This window comes from Dermatophagoides farinae, chromosome 10, assembly GCF_024713945.1.
Source record: "Dermatophagoides farinae isolate YC_2012a chromosome 10, ASM2471394v1, whole genome shotgun sequence".
NCBI classification, from domain to species: Eukaryota; Metazoa; Arthropoda; class Arachnida; order Sarcoptiformes; family Pyroglyphidae; genus Dermatophagoides; species Dermatophagoides farinae.
In genome coordinates, this window is record NC_134686.1 from 2556598 (window position 1) to 2571674 (window position 15077).

At 28.8% G+C, this 15077-nt stretch overlaps 1 protein-coding gene across 2 annotated transcripts in view; it reads left to right on the forward strand.

The window, feature by feature from the left end:
- The first annotated feature begins 11618 nt into the window (after window positions 1–11618).
- Window positions 11619–15077, forward strand: part of LOC124491216 (uncharacterized) — a 47930-nt gene continuing 44471 nt past the window's right edge. For both annotated transcript variants that reach the window (XM_075734430.1, XM_075734431.1), the window contains exon 1: window positions 11619–11692. The gene's annotated coding sequence lies outside the window, so the exon portion shown is untranslated. The remainder of the gene's footprint in view (window positions 11693–15077) is intronic.

The following is a 15077-nucleotide window of genomic DNA, read 5'->3' on the forward strand; positions in this document are numbered from 1 at the left end:
GGCATTATCATCATCATTATAATCTATACATATTGTTTTCATTGTAAAAACTATGGAAAATGGAAAAAAAAGAATGTGAAACATAGAAAGCAATGGGCAAGGAAAAAACGATATAATGGATAATACTTGCGAAGCATAATATAAAAATGCTGGATTTCCATAAAAAGATAAAATGAAAAAAAAGAGAAAAGAATAAAATGATTGAGCATCAAATATGGTAAATGATAATAGAGATCTAATAAAGAAAATCGTTACCAATCAAATTTTTTTTTTTTGAGAATTCTTCGTTGTTGCCGTTGCCAAAGACTAGATGAATTTCAAAGCACTGAAATTGTTTGTTTACATAAAAATCACAATCAATAATTGTGTCGAGTATTCAAATGGATCAATGTTGAACGTTTAAGTTTGATATTTTCACCATAGTGTTTTCGTTGATTATAGGATGTGTTTTGACTATTATCAAATTAAGGAAGATTATTATTCGAGTATTTTGAATCAATATCATCAACAACAACAACAACAAAAAAATTGGATGATGATGGTGACATTAAGTGCGGTTGTTCATGCTAGAGATAGATTGTTATTTTTTCATTTCATTTTCATTTCATGTGTATATATATATCATATCCATCAACAATTGTAATGATTGCTTCATTCCTTCTGAATTGTTGTCATCACACATCACTATCACATATCATTAATTTCACTAAATTTGTTCGGTTGAATTTTTATTATTATTATTGCTTTATCATCAATGACGATAATGATGAGCAGTGAGTCGAATATATGACAATATTGAAATATCGTTGGTTGTCTTTATCTCTTTTGAATGAAACACATATATAAATTTAAATGAATGACAATCTGTGAGCATCATATATGGATGAATCCATCATCATTAGCCATTCATATTTGAATGTTGTTTTTCCAGTTTCAATTGTTATTGAAAAAAAATGATCACACACACACACACTTATACACAATAGAAATGGGCTTGTTTCAATAATGCTACTCACCCGGATTCGGGAGTTTTTTTTTGTTTGTTTGAATCGAATGAATCATACCCGATAATAACTAATTGAAGTATAGAAGGAATAACAACAATAACAATGACGGGAACGACGTCGTAGCATTCCATATGAATGATTCAGCAGATTGAATTCTATAGTTTCGGAAAGTTGGACCCGATTGGTAGTGGCCAAAAATAAAATAAAAAAACAAGACTCGTCTATTCGTACATTCGGGTTGTTATATATTGTGATATATGGATGACACATAGACTCAAAACGAGATGAATCCAAAATGTTTTGGTTGGTTTGTACACAAACGCCAGTTGGTTTTTAAATGTTTGAAAACGTGCCACAAATACAAAACGTGTGCATTTGTTAATCGTAATGATGATGAGAATTGTAGATAAAATTCACATTTGATAAAGTAGTGTTACCGATACACTAATTAAACAAATGTTCATTCATTTGATATAATACCTATGGGTGAAACAAAAATAATCATTTTTTTTTTTTTTTTTTTTTTGGTAGACGCACAGGCATATAAATACACATTCAAACAAACAAACAAACAATCAATCAATAAAAAAGGATTTGGAAAAAAAAGAAAATTATGAATGAATGGAATGGCTACTGATTTGTTCAACAATCAATGGCTATAAAAAAAAACAAAATTTAAAGGCTAAGCTTCACTACTCATAACACTTTCATTCAATGAAATATATAAAGTTAAACATAATCAGTATATATTCATTCCTGTACACTATTATTTACCTGGCAACAAAATACAACGAAGAAAAAAAAATACGAAGGTAATCACCAAGCCACAGCCCATTTTTGTTTTCATGATTTCTTTCATTCTCAGCTGACCATTGTTATTAATGAAATGAGGAATGTTGTTATTGTTGTTGTTGTTGTATTCGATAGTTTACAAGGTTGATATATGATACAATGATCATTATGATGATACAAACAGGTGTCTGTGTAATACCTTACATATACAGAACCTACCTACCTGGCTACCTCAGTATTGTGTTTGTTCACTTGTCTATAATATGCTCACAATTGGCATTTAGTTGATTGACAAGTTTAAACAAAAACATGTCATTCTTGCCACATAATGTTGATCGATTTGTATGGGAAAAAAATGTTCAGTTGTCGTATCATGAAAATGAAAAAAAAAATTCATTTTCAACGTGAATTAATCGGCAAAAATGATTCGAAATTTTTCCGATAAAAAGGCGCCATCTATGAATTTAGATTCAAAGTATAGAGATTTCGAATTTGAAAAAATTTTCCTCCAAGAAACATTGTGTCTGCAGCAACGATAATAACGATGAGAAAAGATAATATTTTCGTTTCACTTGGTTGAATAAATGAATGACTGACCAAAAAAATGGTTCATTGAATTCGGACCCAATGGCGGTAGTTGTCAGTGGTTGTCATGTTTTCAAATCACGTTTATGCCAAAAATTTGGTCTGATTTCGTCGGTAAAAAAAAGTCGTTTTAAATTTCCAACCAAAAAAAAAAAAAAAACGCTGTCCAAATGCATTGCTCATTATTATGTGTTCAACAGTCGGGAAAGTTATTTTTCAGGTTAGTGGACAATTTCATTTTCTTCCGAATAAACAACAATTTTTTTGTTGTTGTTGTTGAAAATCATTTTTCATTTTGTTAAATAATACCAATTATTATGTCAGGTTTTAGGTGATCGTTTTATGAAAAGTGAAACAAAAAAAAAAAAAAAATGCAATTATCATTGATGATGTTGTTGTCGGGTGGTGGCGTTTTTTGTTTTGTTTCGTTTGTTTCAATTAATTTAATTTTCGAAATTTTTTTTCTTTTGCATTGAAATTCATTGTGACAACCGTTCAGTTATTATTATGATATCAATATGAAATTCATGGAAATGGTCGTGATCCAATTTTTTTTTTTTTTTTGGTTCTGCAACACAAATTAAAATAGATTAGTTGAAGGGGAAAAATTTTCCAGACACATGAATGAATGACAATAGGTATTTTTTTACTATTGCTACTAATCATAAGGGAAAAATAAATACATGAATCATTAAATCATCGAATAACCAAACGACTACTTACACCTTGGATAATATGCATTTCATTTTCAAATTTGTAAAATAAAATCCACACATGGGTGTATCGTCATGATGAACATTTTTTTTTTTCGAAAACAAAAATTGAAAAGTTGTATATCGGTCAGTGGTAAAATTGAATGTTGATTGAATGAAAACAAGATCATCATCATCATCATCATTATTAGAGTGAAAACTGAAAGAAAAAATCTTTTCATTTGAATACGATTGACGACAAAACAATAAGAATCGATCCGGTCAATGATTTTTTTTTTAAATCTTCAAATAATCTTGCAAAAAAAAAAATCCGAAATCCAATAACAATAATGATGATGACGGTGATGGTGATGATAATTAATGATATGCTTGAACTTCTCCCTTCTTAAATCTCAATTTTATTATTTCACGATTAAGTCTCACTATAAACGATCGAAAATCTATCGATCAATCAACCCGATTATATAATGATAATGGGCTTAACATTTATCGTACACAAACATGATGATGTTGCAGCCGAATTACATTGGAGATTTATTTTCATTCAGGTTGATGATAATTTGGTTGATTTGATAAACATTATCAGCTGTTTGCTGTTTCGATTGATCCGATCATCATCATCATCATGGCATTGTCGAACAAAAAAAAAAAAAAAAAAAAAAAAGAAAAGAAAAGATCAATTCGTGAAAGGAAAAAAAAGAAAAAAAAAACTGGATCAATTATGATGATGATCATCATCATATCAGGAATAGTAATTCTTTTCATTTCATTTTTATATATTTCAAAAAAAACTCACCATAACTTGTATATTGATTGATTCCATTAATAGTAACAAAATTGATTATCAAAGATTACCATTTCAATATATATATCGATATCGATATATTTCATTATTACGCAGATCAATCTATCTATGATTACTATGTGCCAAATATATGATGATGATGATGACGTTATCTGCAAAAAAAAAGAATGGCAAAACTATGATTATGAATATATGGAAAAAAAAGATAATAAAAAAATTTTTTTTTTGTCTTACTTCATTTTTTTTCATCTTGAAGCCAATTGATTGATATCGGCCAATATGAAATGAAATGATCAATGTGTGTGTGTGCAATTACAAATGTAGAATGTTGTCATGTTGTTTTTCCAGAAACAAAAAAAAAAAAAAAAAGTTCAATCGTCATTTCAATATTATTCAATCGTTGGACTATTGACCACTTTCTGACGACATTATTATTATTATCGTTTTTGATTTGATTATCGCTGGACAAACAATGTGGTCATTTTGGTATACAAATGACCACATGTATATGTAGTTGAAATAAAACAATAATAATAATAATATGCGATGTAAAATGATAGATAAATTCCATTTGATTACTTGTGATTGACAACAACAACAATCGATTCATTTCATTTTGAGATTCAAATTGAATCCAATCAAATCTATTATTACCATAAAATCACGACCATAAGGAGGCATCTTATACAATAAAAGGTTGAAAAATATCCTCATACATAATACGTTTCTTTAAGAGAGATAAAAAAAACATCTGCGTCTTATATCCAAGTTGCGTCTTATTTCGTCTCTATTTTAGGGTAAATAAAAAAAATCAATTGGATGCGGAACACACAGTCAAAAAAATAAAAAGACATTCACCTTAATAAATACCAATTGTTTAAAAAAAAACTCGTCATTATTGATCAAATTACCAATCAATGGTAAAATGTTATTAACATTTTCGGATCAAAAAAACAACAACAAACGATGATTCAACATTTGACGATAATGACGACGCCCAAAAAAAAAACGATGATGAACACTCCCCGAAAATCGAATGTTCCAAATGAATGTTTTTCTTTTCGTTTGTTCATTGCACACACACACACACACACAAGTCCAAATGACGGAATTTAAACGACACATTATAAACACCTTGTCATTTTTCTATGCTGATGATTGGGCGTATTTGTTCATTTCCTTTGCTTATGTGTGTAACATGTTTTCTGCCATATTATTTTCTGTTCGGGTGTGTGTGTATTATATACAAATGTTCATTCCAAAATAATAAATTAGTCCGTTATTTAAATGTCCACGAGTGAAATTCGATCCAAATGATCACCAAAACAAAACAAAAAAAAAAAATCTGATACAGGAAAAGAAAACAGAAAAAAAACAAAAATTAAAACCAGTGTTTTTTTGAACAAACAAACAAACAAAAACATACCATTTTCAATTCAAAATCTTTACATACCACAAATGGATTCGATTTTTTTTTTGTTTTGTTTTGTTTTGTCGACAAAAAACCGTTTTGCTTGAAAAGTTTTTTTTTTTTGTTTGATTATTATTATCATTATATGACAAACATACATACCAAATATGTTGAACACAAGCCATTTAAAGATGGTGATGATATGGATGAAACAAGACCATTTTTTTTTCTCAATTCAAAAATTCTCGTTACATGTTTTTTTTCTTGTTGTTGTTGTTGACGAACTTTCTCTTTTCATATGTGTGTTTGTCAAATCAGTCATATGAAAAGGGAAAAAAAATAAATTTCAACTTCCTAAATGTGGATATAAAGCGGTGTTTCGACCATTGTTGATATTTGTTTGATAAAATTGAATTATGAATTTTTTTCTTTTTCATCGAATGTAGATATCTATGCTATCCATCATCAGTTACCGATATGTGTTTGATATATTTGCAACTGATAAGCGTTATTGGTCATTGTTCAATAGGATATGATACGGACGGATGTAATGATGATATCACGATTATACTATTAGCATTGATCTTGCATCTTAATGACGGATGAAAAGAATGGATTCAAGTGTATCCATATCGATTCCGTTCTAATTTCAATAATGATGATGATGATGATGATCGAATTATAGATGTTTTGATTGTATAACGACATTTTTATGGGCGTTTTGTTTTACAAAGATTCATAAAATAATAAATAATAAGATAAGATTTGCTTCTCTCATTAAATGATAATGATTGATCTAGATTTGTAATCTGAGCGATAGTCACCCATGTCATAGCGAAAAAAAAATTTTGATAGATAATTATCATCATCATCAGAAGAAGAACGATAATAAAAGGTGTTTATAGGCTACACTTGGGTGTGCCATAATCATCATTTTTTTTCTTTTCAAGGACACGCATCAAATATGAGACAATGATGATTCCACGATAAAATGACACATAACTAATAATTGAATCAGATGATGATGATCAGTTGTTTATTTATTATATTGATTTATGGCATTAGTGAGAAAGTTGACAAAAGTATTTATGAGGAACCCAATTCTTTACAATACTGTCCTAGAAAAATTAATTCGTTCATAAATGAATGAATGATTATTAATCAAATCAAGATTATAATAACTTACATTAAAGTCATCAAAATTAATTGCTACTGACGACATTTGATGGTGTTTTTTTTTCTCTGTTTTGTTTTACTTCTTTCCTACTTTTCAAATCGATCAAACAGAAAAAAAATAATCATTTAATCATTGATTGAACTAGTATTGGTGGTGATTGTTCAATATATAGTATTTAGAGCAACTCAAAGTGATTTTTTGTTGTTGTTGTTGTTGCCATATATTACTTGATTACTGTTGAAAAGTTGGCCACTGAATCCACCTGTATTTAAAAGATTGAAACCAGAAACTTCAATCATCAGTTTGCTTGAGAATTTATTATATATAAAAAAAACATTCATTAATTCATGAAAATCAGAAAAAAAAACCAAAACAATTATCGTCATTATGGCTGGCTTTTCTCATTCAGTCGGTTATTGTTTTTTATTTCTGCTTCTTCATCTGTATAATGAGGTGGTAATGGAGTTTTTTTTCTGGAATGTAGAAAAAAAAACCGAAGTAAGAATTACCGAAATCCAAGAGAGATTGAATTGATTTTGACAATGCATTAGGAATGAATATAAAAAAAAACAAAAGGATTGATAAAGAAGATTCATATTCATATTCATGATAATAATAATAATATGGTTAATGGGATCAATCAGAACAAAGAAGAAGAAGAAGAAAAAAAATGTAAATGACGTACGGTTGGTTTTTCTCCCATCACATATAAATGTTTCTCATATATATATATTATAATCGTCATCTTTGCTTCTGCATTTGTTGCTGTTTTTTTTTGATCATCATCATCATGATTATGATCATATGGATGGTTGATCTGGACCGAACGATTGAGGATAATGGAAAAAAAAGGATAGGATAGGAAAACATTCACATTCAGTCAGTCAGTCAGTCAGTCAGTCAATCAAACAAAGTCAAAATCAAAAGCAAAAGGTTAGCCTCTTTAATTTTTTTTTTTTTTTTGCTATACCGGGATATATAGTGTTACATTCAAACATTATTATGGTCATTGTTATAAACAACAACCACCATTATAAGAAAATGAATCAACATTTTCCATCCATTCATCCATCTATCCATCCTGTCCATCAACCTCTGTTCTCGATTCATTCATATATTGTATGGTTTAGAGATTGAAACCAACACACACACACAACCAGATCATCATCATCATCATCATCAGCAGTAATGAAAATATTTAATCTGGCTTGAATAACCAACAATAAAATACGCGTGTATTGAAAAAGAAACAAGCAAGTAAACAAACACAGATTATCCATCTCTTATTTGATCTTAATCTATATGATGATGATCATCATCATTTGTAATGATGATAATCCATGATGATGTTCATTCATTCATTCATTTCATTATGGGGTTAGTGTGTAACGGGGGTGGCTCTCTATTCTTTTCATTTATGTTCATTATTATTAACCATATACATATTCAAATTCAAATGATGAATGAAATGAAATAAAATTAATATAAGCATGATGATCATGATGATCATGATGATGATGAACATGTGCAAATGAATACAATACAGGAATACAGAAGCTTTGTAATAAGGACAAACTTTCTATATCATAAGATTAAGTATTCAGAGATTAAACATAATAATGAAAAGATGAAAAATTATTATTAGTTATAGATTGAAAATGTTATTTTACCATTATTCAATCAGCCAGCCATTCAGATGATGATGATGTTGATGATCGATAGATTGAAAAGGGATAAAAATGGATAGAAAATTCGATTATCGTCATGTTAAAATGACGATGATCAATGGATATAGTTTTTTTTGTTGTTGTTGTTGTTGGTATTTTTTCTTTTTTATAACTATGTTGATGACTTAATGAAAACTTTTTTTTTTGGATCAATAATGGATTTTTGAATAATAAATTTTTTTTTTCATCAAAATCGATAAATTGCGAATTTTTAACATCGGGTCAAATGATGATGAAAACTATCTGGTTTATATGAATTTTTTTTTTTGGTAGTAAACAGCAGGAGTTATTTTTTTATTTTTTTGCTTTGTTTACCTATTGTCGTTCACATCGCCTGGATCATCATTGATTCATTGATCTGTCATCATCATCATTCGATCATTCGATAAACAATCGATTGAACATACACATATTTAGATTGAAAAAAAATGAACAATGACCATTCATCATAATATTAACATCATTTATAAATGACATTTATAGATTGATGATTTGATCGGTTTTACCTCTTTCTCTCTCTGGAATCGATCCATTGATCCATCCAAAGACAGAAAAAAAGGTACAATCAACATTGACCTCAAAACCGTGTTTTTTTTTTTTTTTTGGTTGTCAAAATCTTTGACCATTGATCATTGCGTATAGGCAGGTTCAATCAATACATCTTGGATCATCATCATCATCATCTGGATAATATATCAAACATCATTTTCTATATTTACCAGATGGATTTATTTTCCCATCCACAATGACTTGAATGAATGAGGATTGAAAAACCAAAAAAAAAAAAAGAAAAGAAAAAAATTCACTTACCACACTGGCTCTTCTTCGATTGAACATTTTTCAGCCTTTTTTCATGCCTAATGGATAGAAAAAAAAACTTTAAAATGGAAATTTATAAATTGTTTATTCAAATACTTACTTACTCACATACACACATGCTGTGGATTATTGTGGTCACTGGCTATTATTACATAAACTTAACCGATTTAATGGTGGTGGTGGTAGCCACAAAATTAGAATCAAAACCGAATTTTCAATGAATCAAATTCGAATGAATTTACATTTTAAACTTGTAGCAAAAGAAAACAAATTTGATGATGATCATCATGATGACGATGATGATTGTTAGTGAATCAAATTGATTAATGATTGATTTATAGATTTTTGATCAATATTGAACAATTGCATTTCATTGATGATGATGATGATGATGATAATGATGAGTGTGTGAATTAAATAGATTCGGTTGGTTGAGAATCAATTCTATTGATGATTGACCTTAAAAAATGGCTAAACAAATAAATTTCATCTTTGTTTCTTCAAGGCATTTTTAGGCCAATGATGATGATGATGATAATGATGACAGGAATTTGATTGGATTCATCTTCATTGTGTGTGTGTGTGTGTGCGTGTGTGACTGTGAATGTTTACTTTAATCATTTCCGAGTTGAACCAAAGAAAAGATTTTGATAATTTCAAAAAAAATGGCTTGAGTTGAAAATAGATGACGATGATAGAACAGAAGACCACCACAATCGATTTTATCGAAAAATAGTTACATATATAGTTTGTGTTTGTTTCTTCGTTATATAAAAAAAAATTCTCAAGATAGGTTTTCATCACACCATTTAACGGTAAACACAATTAATTGGTGATGATGATGATTCGGTTCGCTTGATGATTGGTGGAAAATATATTTTTTTTTTCATCGATTATCAACAACAACCATTATTGTGATTATATGAAATATAATAATATATCAAGCACGACCAATACAAATTCGAATTAGGAACAATCAATCAATCATTTTTTTTGATTATTTGATTATGAATAATTTTTTTTTTTGTATACAAGCAAGTAGATCGATAAGTTTTAGATTTTTTGATTTGATTTTTGCTAAAAAAATGCAATGCAATCAATAATTATTTGTTTTTATATCCAATCCGTCCATTTTGTTGTCGGTAATTTTATTCATTTTTCAAGGTTGAAAATCTTTTTAAAGATGCATGATGAAGGTTTCTTTTTTCACCCAAATGACAAGGTAGTTGCGAACGAATTAAAGATGAATTTATATATATGGTATCATGAAAAAAAAACAAACAACAATCGTCATCATGATGATGATGATAATCCTAAGATCATGATTTAGACCTAGATTCATTTCTTCATTCATATATTTCACATTCATTCAGCCGTTTGTTGTGGTTATATGTGAGTCATCATGATGATGATGATGATGATGATGATTAAAATAGCCAAAAATTGATACAAGAAATGCATATTAACATGAGCATGATAACAGTGGTTAACGGTCATGATTTATCGTAACCATATATCAGACGATCGAATCAAGTTTTATTTCAACCTGTAAAAAATCCACATATAGATAGATTTTCGAAGGAAACAATATGACGAAATCATTTATATTCAGCAAAGGTTGAAACCAGTGTAACTTTCACAGCCAATGTAAGAAAAAAAAAACGAAAACTTATTTTTTTTTTACCACGGATCTTATTATTATTTCAAAATTCGATTCACCTAGATCGATGGGTAAGTAAAAATAATAAATGACCATCATCATCATCATCATTATCATCATACCTTGGTTCAATATGAACGAAAAAAAGAATTTCGGTAAATCGTAACCGGTAAATATACAGATAATTCGAATGAGAATTTTGTTTTGATTTTCGAACACATCGATTACCGTCATATGATTGATTTCCTTATATAAATGCTAATCACATATATATACAATGTGTACTGATTTACATTTTTTGTTTTTTTTTTTAATCAGACAAAATTCAAAATAAACTCGAAAATAAAAAAAAGGTGATGATTTATAATGATGACGGTGATGATGATGAGAACTAATTTTGCATAAGATAAATATCATCATGATAATAATGATGATAATAAGGTGAAAATTAATATATCAAAAAAAAAAAGATGTCATCTACTTAATGAAAAGCTCATTATATTCTTTGTATTTATGCGCAAGCGTAAAACGAAAATCTTTATTAATTATATATTCAGAAGCGGATTCTTTGTTCTTATTATTTTTTTTGGCGGTCATTTTTCTTGAGCTCATTCTTTTTTTTTTGTTTGTTTGTTCCGAACGATAATAATAAAATGATGATGATAAAAGAAAAGAAATCTGTGTGTGTGTGTGTGTGACCATTCAAGAATTATCGTTATCACTATCATCATCATCATTGCCATTTTTTTTCGTTTGTTTGTTTGTTTGTGTTCAAATATACCATGGATGTGAATTGAATGGAAAGAAAAAAAACTGATACGAACGATGAGCAAAAAGCTTGGTAATCGAGTTCAATGTTAAACTGGTTCTTGTCCTAATTTTTTCTTTTTTCTTTCTTTTTTTTTTCTTTCCCCTTTCTTCTCAGATATCCATCATAATGATGATCATGATCATGATCATCATTGCCACCTTGAACATCATTTTTATACCAAAAAGGTATTTCTGTATATGTGCGAACCACTTTTCCATCCATGTCCATATTGTTGTTGTTTAGTTCAAATGAATGAATGACAGGAGGAAAGAAATCCATTATCATCGACGCCATTGCATGATGATGTGGCATGATGGTGGTTGGTTTGTTGTTGGATGGTTGCTGGCCACCGGGTATCCAACTATTAATGGATCATATCTTTTTTTTCTTCTTCTTCGTTCACTGGTAACGGTGATGGTCAACATCTTAGATTTAATTTTAACCTACACCGAAATGCTATTATGTTGTAATGATGATGATGATGATGATGGTTAAAAAATCGTTCGAAAATCTTCATTTTTGATTTGATCAAATGAAGAATGAACAAAAAAAAGACACACACGATTCGACTAACATGAAAACATCATTCTTCCGTTTCGTTGTTTTTTACTTTTTTTTTGTCTTGAAAATCAGTATGACTTGTAACACCGATTTGGGTATTGCGTTTTTTTTTCTCTCTCTCTTTTTTTGATACTTGAAAGTTGAATTGTCGCTCATTTCGAATTGAATTCGAAACAATTAATAACCAGCCATGATTATAATAATGATGACCAAAGTGTGGTGGACACACACACACACATGCAGACAATCATTTTGCTGATGACCATCATTGTTGTTGAAATTTTTCTTCTTACTGGCTATCTATTTGGATATCTTTTTTTTTATTTTTGCACCCTAATTAAATTGAAATAGGGAAATGATGATGATGATAATTATAATCACATGACAAATTTTTTTTATTTCTTTTTCTCATTGTCCAGATTTTTTTTTGTTTTCTTCTTAATTATTTTGGTCGATTTAATTTACAACAACAACAACAAAAATAATGTCTCATTACATCATCATCATCATCATTGTGTGCCTGTTGTTTGTCATGTTCTTCACCGATTATCATTGGGCGTTCACACCTATTTTTTATTCAATTCTAAATTGATTTTGACACCTTTTTTACAATTGATGAATATTCTCTCACATACAACAACATGATGACTGTGTGAATTTTTCCAAAATGAATGAGGGTAGTCCATAAATGTAATCATCATCATCTTGGTTTGTTTCGAAATTCTTTTTTCTTTTTTTTTTTTTTGAATGCAATTCGATATTGACGATGCCAAGATTAACTTTTTTTCCATTGGTGAATTTGATCTACATTCAAGATATGTTTTGACCATGAAAAAAATGATTTTTTTTATGACTTATGATGATGATGATAATCGATTCGATTTACTTTCAATTTACAATCATCCATCAAACAACAACAAGATTATAAATTGTTATCATCATCATCATCATTATTATTGTCGCTTGTTGTTTCAGGTTGACATTTCTTCACATGATCATTAACATTGAATCAATTTATAAAATAACGAAAACCATAGTGAACAAGAGAAACATTTTTCAGTACGTGTTTTTTCTTTCCACTGTTATTCATGTGTTTTTGGCCGATTTTTATATTTATATATCGATATATTACACTATGATGATGATGTATATATCCCAATTATTATCAGTGGCTGATAGTTGTTGTTGTTGTTTTTATATATAAAAAAAAACATTCAAATTCAAATTGATTTCACCATCAAAATAGTCGTCATTGGCCTTATTCATTCATAATTGTGTGTCTGTTTCGATCGATGTTGTTGTTGTTGTTGTTGATGATGTGTTTGTTTCAGACCACTGCCATCATGTCAAATTATTTGTCCCTATTTCAGACTTTGTTTTTTGTTTTTTGTTTTTTGTTGTTGTTGTTGTTGTTTCATTTTTTGATTGATTCAAATCGATTCATTCATTTTGATTGTTGAATTCTTTGTTGTTGTTGTTGTTGTTTTTATGATTGAAAACAATTGATTGACATAGATTTTTGTTTGCTTTTCTTTTCTTTTCTTTATTTTTTTAGTGATAAAAGTGAAATTGTATTGGACTATTCATAGAATCAAGATTATAATAGAATCATGCATATTCAACAGGTGTGTTGACGAAATCATATTGTACGTGGTAACCTTTATTTTGTCTATTTCGATCAATCGAACCATTGGCGATGATGATGATGAAGATGATGATGATAATGATGATCATGATCATGGCCAATATGTATAGATGACCATGATATGAACATGAAACATGAATTTTTTTTTTTTTTTTTTTGTTATCCATGATCATGAATGGAATGTGAAACATTTGATCAATAATGCTTAACACGTTCTCTATTTTATTTTTCAATTGAAAAACATTGCAAACAACCAAAAAAAGAGTCAGATGTTTAATTTCATTTTTTTTATTTTTTATTTTTGATTGAGAAATCAATCTGCATGTCATATTGATGACAATAAAAAAAAACATTTTCAATTTGGCAAAAAGGAATGTCGAATATATGGTTGATGGTCATCTTGTTCAAGGTTCTTGTCCATTCTGAATAATCTTGGTATTGTTCGTGTATCAAGTTCATCTAATTTTTTTTTTCTGTTTTTAGACAATTGGTTTTTACGAATCCTTGACAATTTTTTTGTTTGTTTGTTGTTTGGACATGATTTGATGAAATTCTATTTGATTTTCTTTCCACCAAAATTCAACCATTCATTCTACTTTCATTTCTTCATTTCATCATCATCATCATCATCATCATTCAATAATCACCAAAGACACTGCATTCCGTTATTTGGCGCCAGAAACCTGTTTTCTCTTGTTTGTAAATTTTGTCTCTTTTTTCGTATTCTATCAGTCTGCTCTTTTTTTTGGATTAGATTTTTTTCTGAACCATTGACGTTTACATCTGTTACATGCCGTTAGCATTATTAAAAAAAAACACCACTACGTTCACAGGTGATTCTCTTTCTTATTTCTTATTTTTTTTTTAGTTTCTTTTACTTTATACTGGATCTGTTTTTTTTCTATCTATTGGATCGACCGATTTTTTTAATTTTTTTTTTTGTTCTCCCATCACCACGACTTCATGATCAGACAGTTTATGTCGACGATGGTCATCCGCAAACATCGTCGTCTTTTTTTTCTTGTTATTTGAATATTGAATATTGAATTCAGTCATAATGTGAAAAAAATTTTTTTTGAAACACCATGTTGTTGCCGGTGTATGATTGACACCTGTTGAGTGTATTCATTTAGATCTTTTTTTTTATCCAAACAGTTATTGTGTGAATTTCTTTGATCGCGACTGACGAATTTTATTTTTTTTTTTTTCTAAATGAAAATATCAATCCATCATCAATATTTACATCGTTTTATTACACGTGCAAATTCCATCAAGCCATCAGCGAATAATAATAACCAAAATGAAAAATTTGATCTAGATTGGCCTCGATTTTTTATTGTGGAATAAAAAAATTTTTTTTTGTG